Below are 5,765 nucleotides of genomic sequence, written 5' to 3' on the forward strand. Positions count from 1 at the left end.
CAAAAAATTGAGAAATTACATGTTTCGTGCTAGATGGTGATACTTTCGCTAGCTGCTCAATGAAGAAATGCAAGATGGAGAAACCCTCACTTTGCAGTGGTTCTTTATCAATAGCATATAAATAAGAAAAACCATTAGTTTTGGCACATAAGTACTATGGTGACCAAAACAAAGGCAATATGTAGATGAATGCAACCCAGGACAACAAATTTTCAATTTATAATCAACACGGAAAATATTTAAACACCCCTCCCCCCCCCCCCCCCCCCCCAAAAAAAAAAGACATTGAAAAACCTGATCAACTAGCAAGTTCCATAACTATTCACTAAGTACTTGTGAACTTCCCTAGAGCTTAATATCTTTTCCTTATCTCATCAGAATCACCCCCATCCAGAAAGCAAACAAGTTCATCCAAGAGTGCAGGTAATGCAGCTGCAAATATTTCTTGCTTGTCAGAACCAGTATGATCATGGTAAAATTGCAAAGCTGAAAGTAACTCCTGGACTGGCCATCGGCTTGATGGAGAACAGAAGCAAGCACTTTTGGTAGCCAATTAACTATCAAAGGCACCATTTCAGTATTGCTTGGCCAATTCATATAAGGTGTCAATTGCTTGATCATTATCCTGCTGAGACACCACAAGCTTTGGAAGAACAATAGGAATCATTTTCCTCACAAGTTCTTCAATGTTAACACCGAAAACAGCTTCTACAAATTCTTTGACCATTTTTGGACGGCTGGCAAGCCTCAGAGATAAATAATCAAATAGTTCATTACAAATATGAACGACTTTTGATAGGACTAGTTCAAATCCTCCTTTAAGATGAAAGTAGCACGATTTGTGTATTAACCTTGATGCATTCATTCTCACTGTCAAATGTGGATTATCAAGCTGGTCGACCAACAAGAAAAGAGAAAACAAGAAAAGTTGACTGTTAATATCAACTGCGATCATAATTTCAGCTGTAGATTCCAAAAGAGTATCAAAGATCTGGGGATCTTCAGCAGCTGATAAGGCATGTTTAATAATGTCCAAAAACTTCTGTTCTTTGATTTTAGTGGATTTCTCCTCATCACAAAATAGACAATGTAAAATCAGATCCTCAATCCCGAGGAAGGAATTTTTCTGAGTACAAAATGCTTCTCTTACAGCCTTTTTTTTTTCTGTTAAGAAGCAAAAATTCAATACATTTAGTCCATTCGGATCTTGTTTTAAGCAGAATATCTGTATTCCTATGTATAAGGATCCGTCGAATTATGCCCACACAGGAAACTTGAACCTCTTCTGATGACTCATCATAAAGAAGCTTAAAATGAGAGATTGTGGGTGGAGAAAATTACAGTCCAAACTAATTTCTGTCCTTTGCATATCAGGTTGATGTATAATTTTTTAATATAGTTCAGGATTGTGTGCAATGCTTCTGTCACACTTTGAACACCAGAATCCTTGTAGTAAATAATCAACTGTCTGACTATGTTTCTCATTGTTTATATTCAGAAATAATTTGCATGTGCTTTTGGAAAGACCATCTACAGCATTACAAGATCCATAGAGGCATGACAAAAAACCAAGAGTAAGGGGAATAATATTCTTAACCTTCTCATTCTTCTCTTTCCCCAATAACGTGCAAATTGAAAGAGAGAGGTAAACAAAAAAACAATTAAGTTAGAACTTAGAAGTCCTTCCATTGGATAATTTTAAGCACTAGAAGCACAAACAAATCAAGGAACAATAACTTAAGTGCATGTGCATCCTGCTTTGCTGCTCACTTGAACTAACAGGATTCTAAAATATGAGAGTACAGCTATTGAACAGAAAATAACACAAAATTTCAGCTGACCATTCAGGCACAACTATGACCCCTGGAAAAAAGAATATAATATATTAATATATATGTATATGTTGGTGTACGTCTTTGTAGGTAGGAATGCATGTATACATATATATGTATTGAATATTTGAAATGCTTTATTCTATCTAAACTCTATGCACAACTAATTCAAAGTGGACAAATACGTTTGGAATTTATCAAGTGATATGATTATGCAAACCATCCAAAAATATTTATGGGAGGTGGTCATTGCCTACAACTCAAATTGGCAAAAACCATGAAAAGCTTCTATAAAGGATTTTTCACAAGGCTAATACTAATACTAATACTATAGAGGATTTTTTTTTTATTGGTAATTTATGCATACACCCAAAGGGTTTAGAACCCACAACCTCACCCTCCATTCCATTATTATGGAAGGAGGAAGCGCCATTTGAGCAAGAGCTCATTGGAAGCGCAGAAAAAATTACACCATGAAAAAAAAATGCGCTCTGCATGAAACCAAAACTGCAATCTAATTGTTATCAAAAAAAAAAAAAAACTGCAACCTAATTCCTCTATTTCCCTCCCTCCCTCCCTCCAAGCAAAAACAAAACAAAAAAGAGCAAAAGCACCAGATATAAATTACTAGCATAACTAAGATTTAGTACCCATGTCACAAGGCTCTGCTGTCCACGTCGCGGTGTATGATCAACAGGTTTACGACCAGTCAAGAGTTCCAGCGGGACAACACCAAAACTGTAAACATCACTCCTTGATCACAGCTGCCCAGTTATTGCATATCTGCCGTTCAAAGTCAGAAAACTTAGGCTTGATGTGTATTGAAAAGGTGTCTACTTCAAAGTGACAATTAGAAGTGAGACAACATGCCTAATGAAGTATTCGGTAAGACACAATGACAATTTATTACTTAGGTTGAATGAGTTCATACCAATTCTTGACCTGTCCAGCATTTTCTTTTTCCTCTTTTCAGTACTTTCATTGTAATAAATTAACACGATATTTCTTCTTGTTTAATAAGATGAAGATTAAGATTTTATATGTTTTCCGTTGTAATCAAACACAAAAAGATGAGAAGCACCTATCTGAAAGACCCAGGAAAATCTTAGTCTGGAGCATGATAACCAAAGGTGCCAAGTACACGAGTGGAATGAAGGCGCATTATCAGGGGCTTCATTTGATAAATCAAAATCAGCAATCTTTGAGACATCATCATCAAAAAGCAGTATATTGCTGGACTTGATATCACGATGAATGATATGAGGTTGTGCGTTCTCGTGTAATTATTCAAGTCCTCTTGCTGCCCAACAGCAATTTTAACTCTTTGTGCCCATGACAGAACTGGGCCTGGAAGTGCTCCTTTGACACCTTTTTGTCCTGTAGTAACAAATTGAAAAACATTTTCTGTATCAGAAATGTTATGAAAGATATGCACCCAAAAAATTTGATTCTGACACTAATGAGTTGCCTCCCTACCAATAGATGTCAATTCTCCTTGAGTGGATTTTACAACATGGTCGAAGAGTCCTTTGAGTCAACTCATATTAGTCTAAAACCACAAGGGTTCAATAACTATTATCCATTATAAAATAAATAGTTCAGCGACCAATAAGAAAATGCTATACACACACAAAAACAAAAACAACAACAACCAAACCTTAGTCTCGAATTTTTTGGAGACACCCATGAATCCTCAACAAAGAGCCTTAGCTGTTATTCTATCCTATCCAAAATCATACTGTCTATCACCTGCTTAATTGGCATGTTCTTTTTACTATTTCTATTAATGTTATTTTAGGTCTTCCTTCACCTTTTTCCATTCTCTCTACTTGAATCGACTTCATCTTCCTAATACTGCACATGACCAAAATCTCAAGCAAGACCCCATCATCTTTTCATCAATAGAGATTGCCCCTATCTTTATGGGTCTATCTTTCTTTATATTTTCACTTATTCATCTTAACATTCTTGTTTCTAATAATTTTGAATCCTATTTTTCCTTTTATTTCCACTTGTCCATCTTAACATTTATCATTTCAATTACACTCATTTTATGAAAATTTTGCTTCTTCACACCCCAATAATCAGTACCAGAGGACATAGCTAATCTTATAGCAGTCTTAAAAAATTTTCTTTTTAACTTAACAGTTATTCTACGATCACAAAATACTCCTAACATGTTTCTCCATTTCATTCATCCTACTTTTATCGATTCACATCTTCTTCAATCTCTCTATTCTTATAAATTATTGATCCAATATATCAAAAGTTCTCTCTCACTTTGGTCTCTCTTAACCATTAAGTTTACCACTCCTTCTTTGTTTCTACTTTTACTAAACTTACATTTTGCATACTCTATTTTAGTCCTACTTAGCCTACTTAGCAAATATCCTTTAGATTCTAAAATGACTCTCCAAATTTCCAACTTGACATTAACTTAAGGTCAGGTTTCATCCACTAAAACTATATCATCTACAAAAAGGATAGGCCAAAGAACTTCATCTTGATTCAATCCGGTAAGCTCATCCATTACTAGTGCAAAGAGATACAAACTTAATGTTGATCCTTGATGCAAATCTATAGTGAATAGACACTTGTGATCCTTCACTTGTTCTCACACTAGTTACATATGCTTAAATAACTTAATATACATTAGAGGAACTCCTTTCTTTTCTAAAACTCACCAGAAATCTCTCTCTCTCTCTCTCTCTCTCTCTCTCTCTCTATATATATATATATATATAGAACTCGGCTTAAAACACTGAACTCTATTACTATGGCCATTCCAAATACAAATTCTTTAAAAAACACAAGAATAAAAGATTACTAAGAATATCACGAAGAGACCCATTAGGTGCATACTCATGCAAGGACACGGAGAGAGCCATCAACACAATAACCCACAAGCTCGACAACATTTTCATGTTTTAGTCTTGATACCGTGGAGACCTGTGAAGTTTTATGTCAACTTTCTAAGCAAAAAGAAGATAGATGTGAGCGAAGTGTAGTTATGAGCATAACGAACTCTTAGAGTACCTTTGCAGAAATTCTTGGTCAGGCTGCTTACTGGAGTAACTTTTTGATGGCTGCATTCTGTCCACCATTCAGGACACCCAATTTTTTTGAAAAAAAGAAAAGAAAAAGAAAACCTCAACTAATTTGAGTGTAAAGGATTAGCTTGGTCCAACCAAAAGAAGGAAAAAATAAGCGTGGTTTAGGAATACAGAATCACCTGGTGAATTATTTGACATGTATGGTCCAGTATCAGCAGCTTTATGGATATCATTTTCTTCACAACAGCCAAAGCAGCTCATTATCCTTCCTCTAAAGGTAAATGCCTCCAACAGAAAATTTAATCAGTTTTGGGATGTATTACTATAATGAAATAAAAATACTTTACTAAGGGTGCTCCATACCCTGGAGGCCCAAACACAATCTATTCTCAGGTCCAAAAAGAAACAAGTGCCTTAATAAGTGGTGGATTGTTAGGTTGTCAAAATGGGGGGGAAATAGAAGAAGAACCATAAAAACAAATTAAAAACAAAAAGGGAGAAAGGAAAGAACACTGATACTCTGATTTCAAAATTGAGAGCAAAAGCAAAAGTACCACCTTTTCTAATCTCTTTCAAACGCACATATATGACCTTCTTATGCAAGTGTGGGAATTGTGGCAAATAATGACATAATATTGATTAGAAAAGCAGTCCAGTAACTGATATCATATGCTACCCTGGTTGTCACAGTTTAAGTCTCAATGGCATAAAAATTCTCAACCTTAAATAAAAATTCTGCAAACGCCAATAAAACTCACATCTACACACCAATCCCACAACAAATCAACCCATTATACTACACTAAGAGAATTAACACATAAAAATGCTAGATTTTATGAGCCATCACACAAAATCCATTTGCTACATATAAGAACCACAT

General features: G+C 35.1%; 1 long non-coding RNA gene across 1 annotated transcript; it reads right to left on the bottom strand.

Annotated features, from left to right (window-relative positions):
* Positions 1–2,452: 2,452 nt before the first annotated feature.
* On the bottom strand, positions 2,453–4,946 carry LOC126707473 (uncharacterized). Its single transcript, XR_007648965.1, has 3 exons — positions 4,869–4,946; positions 2,764–3,209; positions 2,453–2,615 (listed from the first exon to the last, which is right to left on the bottom strand). It is a non-coding gene; the product is annotated as an uncharacterized LOC126707473 (long non-coding RNA).
* Between the last annotated feature and the right edge of the window lie 819 nt (positions 4,947–5,765).

This window comes from Quercus robur, chromosome 11 (genome assembly GCF_932294415.1).
Source record: "Quercus robur chromosome 11, dhQueRobu3.1, whole genome shotgun sequence".
Lineage (NCBI taxonomy): Eukaryota > Viridiplantae > Streptophyta > Magnoliopsida > Fagales > Fagaceae > Quercus > Quercus robur.